General features: G+C 38.8%; 1 protein-coding gene across 6 annotated transcripts in view; it reads right to left on the bottom strand.

The window, feature by feature from the left end:
- CHD6 (chromodomain helicase DNA binding protein 6) overlaps positions 1–18693 on the bottom strand; it is a 261441-nt gene extending 242748 nt beyond the window's left edge. For 4 of the 6 annotated variants that reach the window (XM_077168263.1, XM_077168247.1, XM_077168255.1 and 1 more), the window contains exon 1: positions 18500–18693. The gene's annotated coding sequence lies outside the window, so the exon portion shown is untranslated. Of the gene's footprint in view, positions 1–7568; positions 7618–9572; positions 9672–18499 lie in introns of those variants that run through there. The other 2 variants (XM_077168258.1, XM_077168271.1) reach the window with 2 other exon arrangements.
- Between the last annotated feature and the right edge of the window lie 265 nt (positions 18694–18958).

Here is an 18958-nt window from a genome sequence, read left to right as displayed (position 1 = left end):
CATGTAAGGAAACTGAATTAGTCATTAAGAAGCTCCCCAAAAAAAGAAAAATCCAGGAGCAGATAGCTTCACATGTGAATTCTACCAAACATTCAAGAAAGAATTAGTACCAATCCTGCTCAAACTCTTCAAAAAAACTGAAGAGAGGGCCAGGGTGGCTCAGCAGGTAAGAATGCTTGCCTGCCAAGCCCGAGGACCTGGGTTCGATTTCTGGTGCCTGCCCATGTTAAAAAAAAAAAAACTGAAGAGGAGGAAGGCTACCTAACTCATTCTATGAAGCCAACATCACCCTCATACCAAAGCCAGACAAAGATACTTCAAGAAAAGAAAATTACAGACCAATCTCTCTAATGAATATAAATGCCAAAATCCTCAGCAAAATTCTTGCAAATAGAATCCAGCACCACATTAGAAGAATTATACACCATGACCAAGTAGGATTCATCACAGGTATGTAAGGATGGTTTAACATGAGAAAATCAATTAATGTAATACATCATATCAACAAATCTAAGCAAAAAAACCACATGATCATCTCGATTGATGCAGAAAAGGCATTTGACAAAATTCAACATCCTTTCTTGTTGAAAACATTTCAAAGGATAGGCATAGAAGGGAACTTCCTCAACATGATAAAGGGAATATATGAGAATATATGAAAAACCCACAGCTAGCATCATTCTCAGTGGGGAAAAACTGAAAAATTTCCCCCTAAGATCAGGAACAAGACAAGGATGTCCACTATCACCACTGTTATTCAACATTGTGTTGGAAGTTCTAGCAAGAGCAATTAATTAGGCAAAAAAAAAAAAAAATACAAGGCATCAAAATTGGAAAAGAAGAAGTAAAACTCTCACTGTTTGCAGATGATATACCATATGTAGAAAACCCTAACGAATGCACAGCAAAACTACTAGAGCTAATAACTGAGTACAGCAAAGTGGCAGGGTACAAGATCAACACTCAAAAATCTGTGGTGTTTCTATACACTAGTAATGAGCAATCTGAGGGGATAATCAATAAAAAATTCCATTCACAACTGCAACCAAAAGAATAAAATATTTAGGAATAAATTTAACTAAGGATACAAAAAATCTATACAAAGAAAATTACAAGAAATTGCTAAAAGAAATCACAGAAGACCTAAATAAATGAAAGGGCCTACTGTGTTCATGGATTGGAAGACTAAATATAGTTAAGATGTCAATTCTACGTAAACTGATTTACAGATTCAATGCAATACCAGTTAAAATCCCAAAAACTTATTTTCCAGAAATCGAAAAACCAATAACCAAATTTATCCAGAAGGGCAGGGTGCCCCGAATAGCTTAAAATACTCTGAAAAAGAAAAATGAAGTTGGAGATCTCATGCTACTTGACTTTAAGGCATATTACAAAGCTACAGTGGTCAAAACATCAAGGTACTGGCATAAAGATACATATACTGACCAATGGAATAGAACAGATTGTTCAGAAATAGACCCTCTCATCTATGGACAACTGATCTTTGCTAAGGCAGTCAAGCCAACTCACCCGGGACAGAACAGTCTCTTCAATAAATGATGCCTAGAGTACTGGATATCAGCATGCAAAGGAATGAAAGAGGATCCATATCTCACACCCTATACAAAAATTAACTCAAAATGGATCAAAGACCTACACATTAGACCTAAGACCATAAAATTTTAGAAGAAAATGTAGGGAAATATCTTATAAATCTTGTAATAGCAGGCAGTTTCCTAGATCTTACACCCAAAGCACGAGCATTGAAGACATAGATAAATGGGAACTCCTCAAAATTAAACACTTTAGTGCATCAAAGAACTTTGTCAAGAAGGTAAAAAGACAACCTATAAAATGGGAGACAATATTTGGAAACAATGTATCAGATAAGGGTCTAGTATTCAGAATATATAAAGAGACTGTTCAACTCAACAACAAAAAGACAAATAACCCTATTACAAAACGGGCAAAAGACATGAACAGACACTTCTTAGAATAGGAAATACAAATGGCCAAAAGGCACAGGAAAAGATGCTCAACTTTCCTGGCTATTAGGGAAATGCAAATCAAAACCACAATGAGATATCATGTAACACTCCCCACAATGGCTATTATCAATAAAACAGAAAACAACAAGTCCTGGAGAGGATGTGGAGAAAGAAGCATACTTATCCACTGTTGGTGGGATTGTCAAATGGTACAGCTGCTGTGGAAGGCAGTTTGGAGGTTCCGCAGGAAGCTAAGTATAGAACTGCCATATGACCCGACAAAACCATTGCTAGGTATCTACTCAGAGGACATGAGGGCACGGACACAAACGGACATTTGCAAACCAATGTTTACAGCAGCATTAACTATTGCAAACAGATGGGAACAGGCCAAATGTCCACCAACAGACAAGTGGCTAAACAAGCTGTGGTATATACATATGATGGAATATTACGCAGCTATAAGCCAGAACAAAGTTATGAAGGATGTAACAACATGGATGAACCCTGAGGATATTATGCTGAGTGAGATTAGCCAGAAACAAAAGGGCAAATACTGTATGGTCTCACTGATATGAACTAACATTAATGAATGAACTTGGAGAATTTCAGTTAAGAACAGAGACTATCAGGAGACAGAAATAGGGTAGATATTGGGTAATTGGGGCTGAAGGGGTACAGACTGTACAACTGGACTGATTGTAAAAATTCAGAAATGGACAGCACAATACTACCTAACTGTAGTACAATAATGTTAGTACACTGAATGAAGCTGAATGTGAGAATAATAGAGGGAGGAGGGCTGGGAGCACAAATGAAATCAGAAGGAAAGATAGATGATAAAGACTAAAATGGTATAATCTAGGAATGCCTAGAGTATACCATGATAGTGACTAAATGTACAAATTAAAAACTGTTTTTGCATGAGGAAGAACAATGGAATGTCAATATTGCATGGTGTTGAAAACATCTGGTAAACATATTTTAAAATTTAAACTTACGTGTGAGACTATAGCAAAAAACGTTTATTTGGTACAAAATGTATATTTTGACTAGTGCATATTCTAATATAACTTATATGAACAGTTTAATTGAACACCATAAGTGCATGGAACCTTGAGTAGGGCACAAGATTTTGTAAGTTTGTCTAGAGTGATGCCCCAATAAATCCCAGAGTGATTTGAACAGTGAATAAAAAAATATTTGCAGGGCGGGCCATAGTGGCTCAGTGGCAGAGTTCTTGCCTGCCATGCTGGAGACCCGGGTTCTATTCCTGATGCCTGTCCACGACAAAAAAAAAAAAAGTATTTGCAAAGTCCCCTTGGAGGAATGGTGAGTGAGAGGGGAAAATTCAACTTCCCCAATTGGAGAAGGCCTGATATTCTTGCAAGCAGTGAGGACAACAAAATCAACAGGCCAAACCCTCAATCTTGGGGTCTGTTCATATGAAACTTATTCCTGCAAAGCATAGGTTAAGCCTACTTAAAATTAGGCTTAAGAGTCACCCCTAGAGAACCTCCTTTGTTGCTCAGATGTGGCCTATCTCTCCAGCCAACACAGCAAGCAAACTCACTGCCCTCCCCCTCTCTACATGGGACACGACTCGCAGGGGTGTAAACCTCACTGGCAATGTGGGACAGAAATCCTAGAATGAGCTAGGACTCAGCATTAAGGGATTGAGAAAACCTTCTTGACTGAAAGGGGAAAGAGAGAAATGAGACAAAAAAAACCCAGTGTCAGTGACTGAGAAATTTCAAACAGAGTTCAGAGATTATCCTGGAGGTTATTCTTACATTTTTAAAGATATTCCTTTTTTAGTTTAAGGTGTAACAGAGAGGCTAGCAGTTAAGTATCTGAAACTGTAGAGCTATGTTCCAGTAGCCATGTTTCTTTAAGATGACTGTATAATGATATAGCTTTTGCAAAGTGACTGTGTGATTGAGAAAACCTTGTTCTGATGCTCATTTTACCTACAGTATGGACAGATGAATAAAAAATATGGATTAAAAACAAATAATAATGGGGGAACAAATGTTAAAATAAATTGGGTAAGGGAAATATGAGTGGTCAATGAGAGGGAGGGGTAAGGGGTTTGGTATGTATGAGTTTTTTCTATTTCTTTTTCCAGAGTGATGTAAATGCTCTGAGAAATGATCATGGTGATGAATATATAACTATGTGATAATATTGTGAGCCACTGATTGCACACCAAATATGGAAGGTTCATACGTTGAGAATGTTCATGTTAGTGGATAAACAAACAGTAGTATATACATACAATGGAATATTATGCAGCCATAAGACAGAATAAAGTTATGAAGTATGTAACAACATGGATGGACCTTACGGACATTATGCTGAGTGAGATTAGCCAGAAACAAAAGGACAAATACTGTATAGTCTCACTGATATGAACTGACATTAGTGAATAAACTTGGAGAATTTCATTGGTAACAGAGACTATCAGGAGATAGAAACAGGGTAAGATATTGGGTAATTGGAGCTGAAGGGATACAGATTGTGCAGCAGGACTGACTGTAAAAACTCAGAAATGGATAGCACAATAATACCTAACATAATTGCAATACAATTATGTTAAAACACTGAATGAAGCTGAAGTGAGAATGATAGAGGGAGGAGGGCTGGGAGCACAAATGAAATCAGAAAGAAAGACGATAAAGACTGAGATGGTATAATCTAGGAATGCCTAGAGTGTATAATGATAGTGACTAAATTACAAATTTTAAAAATGTTTTTGCATGAGGAAGAACAAAGGAATGTCATTACTGCAGGGTGCTGAAAATAGATGGGAATTAATATTTTAAAACCTCGCCTTATGTGTGAGACTAAAGCAAAAAATGTTTATTTGGTACAAAATTTATATTTTGACTAGTGCATTTCCTAATATAACTTATGTAGATAGTTTGATTGAACAACTTAAGTACTTGGAATCTCACGTAGGACATGAGATTTAGTTGGTTTGTCCAGAGTGATGCCCTGATGAATTCCAGAGTGATTCGAAAAGTATTGAGTGGAAAAGTATTTACAAAGCCCCCTTCGGGAAATGGTGAGAACTGGGAGAAATTCAACTTCCCCAAGTTGAATTCTTGATATTCTCACAAGCAGTGTGGACAACTAAAGCTATAGGCTGAGCCCCCAGTCTTGGGGTTTGTTTATATGAAACTGAACCCCACAAAGGATAGGTCAAGTCTACTTAAAATTTAGGCCTAAGAGTCACCCCCAAGAGAGCCTCTTTTGTTGCTCAGATGTGGCCTCTCTCTCCAGCCAACACAACAAGCAATCTCACCACCCTTCCCCTGTCTACATGGGACATGACTCCCAGGAGCATGGACCTTCCTGGCAACGTGGGGCAGAAATCCTAGAATGAGCTGAGACTCAGCATCAAGGGATTGAGAAAACCTTCTGGACCAAAAGGGGGAAGAGTGAAATGAGACAAAGTGTCAATGGCTGAGAGATTCCAAACAGAGTCGAGAGGTTATCCTGGAGGTTATTCTTATGCATTAAGTACATTTCACCTTGTTATTCAAGATGTAATGGAGAGGCTGGAGGGAACTGCCTGAAAATGTAGAGCTGTGTTCCAGTAGCCATGTTTCTTGATGATGATTGCATAATGATATAGTTTTCACAATGTGACTGTGTGATTGTGAAAATCTTGTGTCTGACGCTCCTTTTATCTACCTTGTCAACAGACGAGTAGAACATATGGAATAAAAATAAACAATAGGGGGAACAGATGGTAAAATAAATTTAGTATGAAATGCTAATGAAAGCAAGGAGTAAGGGGTATGGTATGTATAATCTTTTTTTTATCTGTTTTCATTTTATTTCTTTTTCTGTTGTCTTTTTATTTCTTTTTCCGAATTGATGCAAATGATCTAAGAAATGATGAATATGCAACTAAGTGATGATATTGTGAATTACTGATTATATATGTTGATGTTTTAGTTCACTTGTTAAATTTTTTTTAATTAATAAATAAATTGTTTTTTTTAAGTATTTAAAAAGTCCCCTTCGGGGAATGGTGAGAAAGGGAGAAAATTCAATTTCCCTTAGTTGATTCTTGATATTCTCACAAGAAGTGCGGACAACCAAAGCTATAGGCTGAGCCCCCAATCTTGGGGTTTGTTCAAATGAAGTTTAACCCCACAAAGGGTAGGTCAAGCCTATTTAAAATTAGGCCTAAGAGTCACCCCCAGTAGAACCTCTTTTGTTGCTCAGATGTGGCCTCTCTCTCTCCAGCCAACACAACAAGCAAACTCACTGCCTCCCCCTGTCTATGTATTCACTCAAAAGAGAAATGTATTGTGTTTTTCTTGGTCATGTAGATCTATTCCATCTTTTTTTATTGTATAATATAACATACATACAAAGCAAAGAAAGAAAAAAAGCAATAGTTTTTCAAAGCATTCTTCAACAAGTAGTTACAGGACAGATTCCAGAGTTTTTCATGGGCTACCACACCATCATCTCAGATTTTTCCCTCTAGCTGCTCCAGAACATTGGAGGCTAGAAGGAGTAAGTATTTTTTTTTAATCATCACAATCGACTTTTTCGCGTGTGTGAAAAATAGCATATACACAAAAAAGCAATCATTTTCCAAAGCACAGTGCAACAATTACTTGTAGAAAAGATTTCAGAGTTTGGTATGGGTTACAATTTCACAATTTTAGGTTTTAATTCTATCTGCTCTAAGATACGGGAGACTAAAAGAAACATCTATTTAATGATTCAGCAATCATACTTGTTTGTTAAACCCTACCTTCTCTGTATAAATCTACCATCACCTTTGATCTTTCTATCTCACTCTTTAGGGGTATTTAGGCTATGGACATTCTAACTTTTTCTTGGTAGAAGGGACTGTCAATAATATGGGGTAGGGAGATGGAACTAGTTGATGTTTTAGAGAGGCTGGGCCCTCTAGGTTTCAGGGTCCAGGGACTCATCTGGAGGTTGGAAGTTTCTGGAAAGTTACTCTAGTGCATGGAATCTTTGTAGACTCTTATATATTGCCCTAGATGTTTGTTAGGATTGGCTGGAATGGTTTTGGCTAGGGTTTGGCAAGTTATGATAGTTAGCAATGTCTAACTGAAGCTTACATAAAAATGAACTCCAGAGTCGTCCTTTAACTACATTTGAACCCTCTCAGCCACTGATACCTTACTTGTTACATTTCTTTTCCCTCTTTTGGTCAGGATGGCATTGTTGATCCCACAGTGCCAGGGCCGGACTCGTCCCTAGGAGTCATCTCCCATACCTCCAGTGAGACTTTCACCCTTAGATGTCATGTCCCACGTAGGGGGAGGGCAATGACTTCACTTGCAGAGTTGGGCTTAGAAAGAGAGGCCATATCTGAACAACAAAAGAGGTCCTCTAGAAATAACTCTTAGGCATACCTATAGGTAGGCTAATCTTCTCCATTACATACATAAGCTTCACAAGAGCAAGCCGCAAGCCCAAGGGCTTTAAGTCTATTCTGTTTTATAACCCTGTTTCATTTTTCTTTTTAGCCTTTATCATCACTTAACACATTATGGTTCTGCATATTCAAATACTCACTAGAACTTAAGCTCCATGAAAGAAGGAACTTCGTTTCGCTTACTGCTGTATCTCCAGGGGCATATATCAGTGCCTAACATATAGAAGATGATCAATAAGTATTTGCTGAATGGATGAATGAACATATTTATTTTGGGCACTGATCTAATACTTCCTTCCTCCTAGAGATTCTTTTCCACAACCCCACACATCCAAATCCTACCTATCCCTTCAACCCCAAAGGGGCTGCCTGACTCAAAGTCTTCTCTGATTCCTTACCTCCCCCTTTCCTGAACTCCCAAAACCCTTTATCTTTCATGTCTTATGACACTTTTCACAGGCTATGTTGTAACAGTGCAATTATCTACATACAAGCATTTATGTTTATCTTATCTCCCCTTTAGGCTGTAAATTCTTTGAGAGCAAGCTCTAGGGTCATTTTTCCCCTAAGCATCATACCTTGAACAGCTGCTCAGTAATCTTTGTTGAATAAAAGGAAAAATTAAATTAAAAGTGCTATTAAACCCTTAATATCTTAATATTAACATCAGAAAGACTAATAAAGACTTCTCTCCATTTGTCTTGACCCTATGATACCTGATTGTTTAAAATGATAATACTGTACCTAATACTTATATAATGCTTACTAAATACCAGGCATTGTTCCAAGGACTTAACATAAACTAATTCATTTAACCAACATAACATAACCATATGGGCAGGGACTATTACCATCCCCACTTCACAAATGAGGAAACTGTTTTAGAGGTTCAAGCAGCCAGTAAGTGGCAGAGCTAGGCAGTTTGGTGATAGAATCTATGCATTCAACCACAAGGCTGTAATGTCTTTAATGATGCTGGGCAGCTGGCCTATTCATACAGCTAATGGCTGGTCTAGAATTATGGCCTTCTGAGAATCACCAAAAATATTACAGTTAAGAGGATGTTTAATTAAGACAAGGAAGTATCCTCATCACACTGTAGGAGACAAAATTACAGAAGGCAGTAAAAGTAGGTAACAGATGACAGAAAAGGAACAGAGGTTTGCTCAGTACAATGATGGGAAGAATAAATGATGGTAAAAGATGGTCGGCTGGACCTAGAACTGAACTTCAGGCACATCTGTGAGAAGGGGCAAAACAGAGATGTAAACATATGCTTTGGCAAAAAGCTATCATGGACAAAACTCATATATGTATACAATCCTGGGTACTGAGATGTACAACAAAGAAAAAGGTAGCAAACTTTAGTGCTAAACATTGCTGGGCTCAAAAGTCAAGCTTAGAAGGGATACAGACTGTGCAACAGGACTAGATACAAAAACTCAAAAATGGACAGCACATAATACCTAATTGTAATGTAATTATGTTAAAACACTGAATGAAGCTGCATCTGAGCTATAGTTTTGTTTGTTTGTTTGTCTTTTGTTTTTTTCTTTTTCCTTTTCTTTGTTTTTTTATTATTATTATTTTTATTTTTTTCTCTATATTAACATTCTATATCTTTTTCTGTTGTTTTGCTAGTTCTTTTCCTAAATCGATGAAAATGTACTAAGAAATGATGATCATACATCTATGTGATGATGTTAAGATTTACTGATTGCATATGTAAAATGGAATGATTTCTAAATGTTGTGTTAATTTCTTTTTTTTCTTTAATTTATAAAAAAAAAAAAAAAAAAATACAAGGTAAAAAAAAAAAAGTCAAGCTTATCCGGGTTACTAGTTTCATAAGCGTGGACGAGTAACTTAAATCCTCTTTGATTCAGTTTCCTCAACCACAAACCCATGAGGATCAATGGAAATAATCTATGTGTATTCATCAGAATAGGCTTGGATAGGCTGCAGAAGCCAAAAAAAAAAAAAAAAAAAACACCAAAATCTCAATGGTTTAAAGAAACTTCTTGCTTACAGTACATTACTATTTCAGATTGGCTGGGGCTCTGCTCCACATCATCTTTTTTCAGAAATCCCCCAACTGGAACTTCACCAGTTGGGTCAAAGAGCAAGGTGAATCATGTACATACCTGTCTAGGTATTTTCCTAGAAGTTGCACCTATCACTTCGACTCAGATTTCAAAATCGAAAGCAAGTCACACAGCCTTGCCCAACTTCAAGGTGATGAACTAGTGGCCAGAAGAAAAAGAACCAGAATGTTGGTGAATAGCCCTAATGACCACCTACCATGAAAGAGTTTATTACCATACCTGGCACATAGTAAGCACTCAATGATTGGTAGCTGCTATTATTATTAACACCATTATTGAGGAAAGTGCAACAAAGCAAAAATGAATTTACAAGTATTTCTCCATAATATAAGAGAGGAACATGCCAAAAAGTTCCTAGTAAGCAAAAAATAGTAAACAAGACCTACCAAAACAGTCCAAGCATTTTACCATACAATGTGGAAGGGATACGCCAAAAAGTTTCTAGCAAGCAAGACAGTAAACAAAAGCTACCCAAAAAAGCACACCCAATCTTATTAAAGACATGTAAAATTTCATTGATAAGCTCTTTATTTTTTTATTTTAGAGAAGATAAACAAAAATTACAGTCTTTTACAGGTTCACTCTTAATTTCAGAGCACTCCTTCCCAAGATTTTCCATCATAAATTCTTAAAAGAAATTCTCCTATGTGATTAGGAAAAGAGGTCTATATAGAAAAATCAGAACTGAGTTCTAATTTTGGCTTTAGTCACAGACCAACTCTGTGACCTTACAAAATACTTACCTGACTACGCCCCAATCCCATCATCTAGAGGTGAGGAAACTGGATTAGATGGCCTCTGAAATCCCTTCCAACTCTACTCTTCTACAATGCTGAGGAGCCAGAAAGAAGCTTTGGTTTAAGTGAATCTAGCTATGTTGCTAACTTGAGTAAGACCTAATAGCACTTAAGTCTTAAACTAGAAAGAACTGCCACAACCCCCTCTGTAATAGCAGCTACAAGGCTGAGTTCCAGAGTGAACATAAAACACATTCGGGAATACCCAAGGAGAGGCATGCTGGCATGAAGTGCAGCAGTTAAGGTGAACAAGAAGAGTGGGCAAGAGGGGACAGAGTATGACCATGATGCGTAAATTAAAAAACTAGTATTTGTGCACGGCTTATGAAATCACAGTCTTTTAGTAACATCTCAATCAACATTCCAGTTGAAGCTCAGGGAACCAGTGGCAGTGATGGGAAAAAACTTCAGGCAAAGAACCTCCAAACCTTTCAAGCTGGGATCTGTTAATTATTAGACTTCAATTCCAATAGATCAGGCTCTCCAATGTCTTAAGACACACAGTAGTAATTCAAATACACCTAGAAATGTATAACTTGAAACTCTTTGAAGAAAGTCAGACAAAAGAGTCCAAAACAGCAAGTTACAAAATGTTAAATTCCTCTCTATCAGTAATGTTTCTATCATTTTCAGCTATACAGAAGCCCCTGCCCAGAAAAACCTACCAACACATCTTCGCTCACTCTGTGTAAGACACTCCCACAAAAGAACTAATGGGAAAACAACACTGATTTTTAATGAAACACCAATGGAATGATACAATATTAATTCACACCATAAATAAAACAATATACTGCTGCACTATAAATTTTGCTACTGATTTTTAAGAAGACTATCAATTTCAGCATTCTATGAGTCTACAATCACACAGGACACCCCTTACTGTTGTCTCTCATACTTCAAGAGCCATTGCCTAAACAACTAATAATCTTTAGCTTGAAAGTCAAAAACATGGCAAATATATTTAATCAAATTACAGTGTGATTACAAAGATTCATTTTATTTTGACTGGGCAGGATTTTAAAAAGCTATGATCTATATGTAGCTCTTCATTTATTTCTACAAGCCAAACTTTCTTCCGCTTGTGAAATGCAAAATAATTTCCAATTCTGCAGTGGATCAATATACTAGAATCAATGCTATCCTTGATTTTTAGGAGTTCAAAATTTGAAGGCGTGTATATGTGAAGTATACATAATCCTAAATGAGCACAAGAAATCCCTTCTTTTAACAAATCATGTAAAAAGTATATTGGAAAGGAAACAAAAGATAACGTTCAGTCTTGGTTAATATTGTACAAAACAACAATCCCTTTATAAACTGAATAACCATCTTCTAGGTTAGCTAGTAGAGAAACCTGAACTACTTTACATAGTAAAAGTCTCCATTAACTAGTCTAAAGTAATGAGAACCCAGCTAACCACTATTTTCTATTGAGGACTGGAGAATTTCAGTTTCCAGCACTTAAAGGCTGCCTGTCTTAAATCTTTGTATGAAAGGAAAATGTTTCAGAAGACATCATGCATGGAAGTCACAGACACGAAGGGTCAGGGTTGTAAAGCCTCACGAGAACAGTTTCCTTGTAGTTGGCGAAGCCTTACAAGAAAAAGATCTAAATTTACTCTCTGACCTTACTATTTTCTGAACATCACAGCAACATCTTAGGTAAATAAATATAAATAGATAAATAGTTGCAAATTTTATTATATGATTTGCTTTGACTCATGTTTGGCTATAAACATAGTCTTGTCCCAAATTGTATTTTCCTCTCTTACTGAAAAAATTTTAATGTGCACAAAAAAACATCAGGATAACTCTTTAAAACACAGATTCCTGGGCCCCCCACCCCAAATAGTCTAATTCAGGAGGTGTGGGATGAGGACCAAAGATGTGCATTTCTAACAGGCTCCCAGATAAAGCTGAAGCTGCCTATCATTTTAAGTAGCGCACTCCTTGGTAAAGGACCAATTTTTGTTTACATTTTTCCCAATCCATCATGGACCAATGGTTTTATAAAATATCACAAAAATAAATTACCATAAAAATAAAATGTTTTAAAAAACAAGAACTACAATATAAACTCACATTATTGTTATTAGATTTAACAAGATGTAACATTTTTCGGACAAACTGCTATGAAAGAATCTAAATGCTTCAAGTTACCCTCTTCACAGACAGGTAACAAATATTCCACATGCTGGCACAGATCTGCAGAATCCTAGAGTAGCCCTGGTTTAGGAAAATTATTTTACATTTTCACAATCATCTTTTTAGAGCTAGTCGTTAAACATCTCTTTCACATCCTCTATTATTTCCTCAGTGCATTCTGACAACTCAAGGCAAAAATCTTAATTTCATTAAGCAGAGTATCCCTGATTCCCTTAAAGTGACAGCATTGCTTAAAGCAATCTGGGTCATCATTTATCATGTGATCCAATCCTGTCAACAAAGATGGTGGCTTAACTTTTTCATGTTAATCCACTGCTGAATTTACACTACTAACGCTGCAAGAATTAAGCCAAAATACACAATGAACATTAACAAAGTCTCTATGTTAAGTTATGTAAAACTTCTTTCAGTAAATAAAATCTATGATCTGAACCCAGTTTACCAGACAAAATCCTTCATAGGGTTTCTTAGAATACTGATGGTTTTCCTCGAACCCGCTACATACACTTCTTTAGGCATGTTTCCTTAGAGAAGGAGCAAATCAGACAGAATTCCCTTAGAGTCAATGCCCTTCACCAAACTGCCTACAGCTTAGCTGTTTACTCAATTCACATATAAAACCAAATCATAGAAGTATGATTTTTCTTCTGTTCAACTTCTGGTCTGGCCCAAAAAAATGACTTCTGCAAGAAAATCTCCACGATAACATCAAGCTCAACTTTCTCCAAGAATTTTCCTCATAATTTTCTTGTTGCTCTAGAATTTTGTTTTACCAATTTGCTTGACTTAAGTAAATCATAAAATAAGGCTTGTCACTATGTGAACCTTCTTCCTGTAGTAACATCTGTTTAAAAAGAAATTGATACATATGCATATTCGCTGTTACATATCTAACTAGGCATTATTTTAAGAAAAACCACTTAAAGTTAACAGTAATAAAACAGTTGCAAGGCAAAATCTAGGGAATTTTAAAAAGGGAAGGAGTGTTTTTAATTGCTCCTCTTACAATACAAGAAAGAAAGCTCTTTCTTATACTTCCTAACATACTGAATGAAGCAAAAACAGACTGAATAAGAAGTAGTACTCAAAGAAGGAACATGTCAGAAGCTTTTGCCATAGCTATTTCCTTCAGTCTCACCTGCAGAGGCAGATGGCTGAGACAGAAAGACCCAGGACCCTCCAAGACTGTCTTGTAATTGCCCCAGGCCCCCCACTCCAACCCTTACTCTACTTTCAGGTTGCATGGGCAATGGTATGGAAGTCTCTAGTACAAGAAATCAGGGGATACTTTGGGATGACCTCACTGAATGCCCAGATGCTGCCCAGAGGGGTGAAGAATAAGTACTTCTCCATGCCCACACCAATTGGTCAAGGCTGTGACTGCAAGACCTGCTAAAGGGCAAAAATAAGTTGGCTTCCAGTGAAAAGATTTTGCCAATGTAAAATAACTATTTTGAAATAAACGGAATTAATGATTCCTAATGTTTTGCTTTGTTTGGGGGGATCATAAAAAACCATAGATTCTCCTCCTATAAAAATATGCCCACAAGCAAAGTTTTGCATACTATTTTGGGGGCGATCATAGACCAACCATAAAACCCTGAATTTCAGATTAAGAAGTTCCAACCTAAATAAGTAGGAACTACATAAAGATCATTGCCACAGCAGTGAAATACTCTTTTTAATCTGAACCATGGTGCCCTTTTACATAAAGACAATCTTAGAATTTAATACATAAATTCCAAAAGTAAAATACCTTGATCATACAGTGTACAAGAAAACCTGAAACTCATTTAAAATTTAGCTACTTATAAAATATATTTGATCCATAAAATTATATCAATGAATATTCCCAATATTTCTTTATTAAAAAATACTTTAATAAAGGGGTTTGACAACTCCCTATATTTATGTCCCTGAAATTCTACTTTCTAGGCTTTCCTGAAATTTTCAAATACTGTCTTAGAAGTTAAGTTCTTCTGAAGTAGCTAGCAGATAAAAGCATGAAGGAAGTCTGCTGAACAATCAGTTTTTTCCATGCTAAAAGTTTAAGTCCTTTATTATGACTATAAAGAAAAAGAGGTTCATCAATTTTAAAAATCTGATTCCTCAAGATAGGAGCTATCTAAATTATGTCAAATACACCATCACAGATTCTAAAGGCCACAGAACAGAACAATGATGGCACATGACACAAAGAATAAACTAACATAGGAGTGTAAGAATCACTATTTTAGACCACAAAAACAGGTTGTAAGGCAAAACTAAACAATTTTTCTCCTGGATTTTATGCAAATGATTTTGTTAGGAAATGGAAACAAGGATGGATATCTTTAACTCCATTTTACCACCTTCAGGACTTCTATGGAAGTAGAAGAATTTCTCATGAGGATATCAATGCCTCTACAACACGAATTAAAGAGCAAAACATTTTGGCAAGGAAAAAGTGGCTGCATTCTCCCTCTGCACTTCATGGTTATCACCGTACCAGGCTACACCTGAACTAAGTGCCCTAAGAAGACAACGCCTACACCATAAAGACAAGGGGGGAGAGGGTGCCCTCATCGTATTCCAATCCAGCTCTTTAGTGACAAATTCTTAAAATGGTCCATAGTGAAGATGGACATGTGTATGGAAGAACTTAGGAACTAAGTTTGTTAACCTAGCACCACACCACCAAAACATGGCAGCACACCCCAGCTTTTTAAGATATCCTTAGAGAGAACTATATGGTAAGAACTTTAGGTGGTTCTGAGTTCAAATACAAGCTCTACTATTTACTAGCCTTATAGTCTTGAGTAAGTTACATCATTTCTCTGAGCTTTAGTCCAGTCTCAAAGTGGCAATGAAAACAGGGATAATTTTCCATCTCTGTAGCTCCAATGCCTGGCGGAGTGCTTGACACACACCAGGTATTCAATTAGTGTTCCTTCTTTTTCAGTCCCCTACCAAGTATGTCATATTTCACTGCAAACAAAAATGTTCTATGGGGAAAAGATATATCTAAGCCCTGGCTATTATTTTATGTATTTCCAAAACTTTTCAATATAATAACCTAGCACAGGACAATTTACAGCCCCATGGAAATTGCTGCAGATTTCCTTCCACCTAAACTGAAGCTTTGTATGAGGGATGAAACTATGAAGATAACTAGTTAATATTGAATACAAATAAAATTATTTCAAACTTTGTTATACTGAGAGAAGGAAGGGAATACAAGCAGTCTCCTCTGTTGATCTAGATTCTGTCATTGCCCTATACCAAAGATATTTTTGCAAGGGGAAAGTACTTGAATCCTAAAACTTGTTCAAAGGAGTTTAGAACACGAGTTAGAACAAACCTATATATAGTCTTTATATATACAGTCTTATAGACTATAAGACTGTATATATATAGACTATAAGACTATATAGAGAGACTATATATAGACTATAAGACTATATATATAGAACCTATATATAGTCTTATAGAACCAATATATAGTCTTTCCAAGAAAACATAAACAGACACCTGAACTGCTAATCAAATCTGAGACTATAGAACCCTTTTTCCTCCTGGTTTAACACAGGACCACACAGTCACAAACTGCTTGGGCAACACCTTACTTTCAAGAAAACCAAAAAGTGTATTTGAAAAGTCTATTTGAAAAGTCTATAAATAAAAGAGGTCTCCAAGACACAGTAGCCCAAGGGCTTGTTACTTTGGATACATTTTATACACTAGTATGGCAACCATCCCAAATAAGATCTGATTTCTAAAGTGGTACTATTCTTCTTTAGATTTTTTTTGGTATTTGAAACAGTTATAAGAAAAATAAATCAACAAAAATTAACTGCCAAGGGAATTACTATTTCTGCCACTCAGAAATGCAGCAACCTTACTTGTGGCCCTCCACTTCACTTCTGAGCTTTCAACTTTTTGTGCGGTTTGCCTGAAATAATATACTTAGGAGTTCAAAAAATCTCCAACTATACTAATAATAAATTACAAAGTTAATTATTAAGATAGAGAATACTAAAAAGTTGTAATAATATGATCATATGGAAGGAGTTTGCAGTATTATCACAGAAAAACTAAATGTAAGAAGCAAAGAAATAACTGTAGTACAAAAGACATGACCCCAGGGGGACCTTCATACCACACTGAGACACAACTCTCATTTCACAACAGAGCTAGATTTACTTTGCCCACAGCCAGACTACACTCAGAACAGCATCACAGGTAAGGCTAGCTTTTAGGAGCCTATTCACAGAGAATAAAGTTGAAACACAAAGGGAGTCATAATTCATCTATGAAATCTGTCCTGGGACAAAACGAACTCCAAAATTAATAATTTTACCACTCAACATTCTTCCCAGGCCTTTGGTTACTGTCATGCATTGCTTATAGGAAACCACCTGCTCTGGTTGGCATAAACCATGTTACCTGACTAGTCATGCTTAATCTTGATCATACATGGGTCTCAAATCTTCTACCTATTGAGATAGCCACAAAGTTCACATATACTATCTTCTACGGTGGCCAACCTGACTTTCCAATTTGGCTTACATATCCCCAGGTAGGCAGGCAGTTCCCAATTATTTTCGGGCACTCAACAGAGTGGCCTCTCTGTTCTCAGGATTTCTCCAAAGGCCACAATCATATCCCCATAATGAATGCGGAAATTTGGGGCCTTTTAGGATGGCATTCATATATACCATTTAAGAAACGATAATCAAATCTCAGGCAATATTCCAGAGCTCCTGAAAACTGTCAATATCGAAAACGTGCATTTTCTTTGTACATGGGTCTGTGACACCAAGAAGTAAAAAGTTGGCCGGGAGTTTGGAAAGGAAGGATAACGCGCGCACTACACACAGCCCCCGAAAAAGATGCCGGGAGATGCCAAAGATCCACTAGAAACCTGGGCCAGATTACTAAATGGTCCATAAACCCTAATTTGGAGAACACGGACCTACAAGCTCAAAACTGAATCATACTGCCTTATTAGATCCCGCACTACCGAAACCACAGTCACATTAGTCATAACTGGAATTAGAAATACTTAGGTACACAACTATAAGTGCCTGCTTATGTATTTTTAATTGGATCAAATAAAACCGAAGCTGCAAACAAACTCAAATTTCAATTATCTCACTAGTGAGGGGATTTCCTAATAACGTCTGTTTAAAAAGACCAAGTGACTGCCAAGCCTCCGCACATCTGACAGGTACGTCCCTGGACATTTGGGAGCAACGGACTCTGTAATAAATACCCTAAAGGGGACAGATTTCTTATTTTTTTCTTAAAAGCTCAAACATGCAATCTAATAACGCACAAAACTTGGCTGTGGGGTTGCTGGACACCTCTAGGGTTCAATTTTCAGGGCGAGCAAGCGCTAGTGCGTAAGAAGGGGGCGGAGGGGGAGCGCCACCCCAGGACGCGCCGGCGCCCCCGCCCCCCGCAGAGCAGCAGCCTGGCACCAGCCCACCCTCCTCCACCCCTGCAAACAGACGCAGGACGCGAATAGAGCAACTTCTCTGCGGGGGCGGCAGCGGGAATAGCGGTCACCCCGCCCCGCCCCAGCTGCGCCGGGCCCGGGGGTCCCTCCTCCGCACGCCCCGGGGGCTGGCAAGGGGGAATCTCGACTAGCCCCGCCTCCGCCCGCCAGGCCCGGGGCCGGGGTCTGTTCGGACCCTCGCCCCTCCGCGCGGCCCGCAGCCGCGCACTCCCAAGGACGGCCGCCCGGCCCGAGCGCGGCCTGGGCGAGAGCGGGGCTCGGCGGAGGCTGGCCCTTCTCCTCAGGCCTAGCCGCCGCCTGCCCTCCGCCAGGCCGCCCGCCCGCCCGCCGGCCCCGCTCGGACCCCGGCCCGACCGGGCCTCGGCGCCACCGCAGCCCCTCAGTCCGGCTCCATTCATAGGGGCACCCCAGCCCGGCCGGCGGGGCGGGGCCGGCGACCCACGGACAAGGCCAGCCCTCCGAGGCCAGGGGGAAAATAAAAAGTTAAGAGAAGAACTTACCTAAAATGGCTCCTGCAGCAGCCAAAATACAAACAGCTATTATTTGGTGAAGTTTAGCTCAGACACCCTGCAAGGACACCCTAACACAGCTCGGGCCCGCCTTCCGTGCCTCGCCATTGGCCTTCAGCGCCCCAAAACACGGAGTTATTGGTCAGCAAGGCTGTCGCTCGGGCAGAAGCCCATTTCAAGCTTGCTTGCAGGGGCGAGTGATGGGCTCGCTCCATTGTGCTCGTATTTGCATGGATGTGATCGCTGCGCTTATTGGCCGGCAACGGGGCTGCCCCTCCCCCTGCTCGCGCCCCCCGCCTGCGAGACGCCGCTGCGCGCGGCCCCGCCCCCCGGGACTGAGCGGCGGGGGCCTGGGGGCGGGGCGGGCCCGGGGTCCCGCGGGCCGAGGGGGCGGGGCGGGGTCCCGCACGCCGCAGACCGCAGGCAGGGGGCGGGGACCGCGAGCGCGCG

This window comes from Tamandua tetradactyla, chromosome 1 (genome assembly GCF_023851605.1).
Source record: "Tamandua tetradactyla isolate mTamTet1 chromosome 1, mTamTet1.pri, whole genome shotgun sequence".
In the NCBI taxonomy this organism is placed as follows: domain Eukaryota; kingdom Metazoa; phylum Chordata; class Mammalia; order Pilosa; family Myrmecophagidae; genus Tamandua; species Tamandua tetradactyla.
The sequence above is the reverse complement of the archived record's forward strand: the minus strand, read 5'-3'. Positions and strand labels throughout refer to the sequence as shown.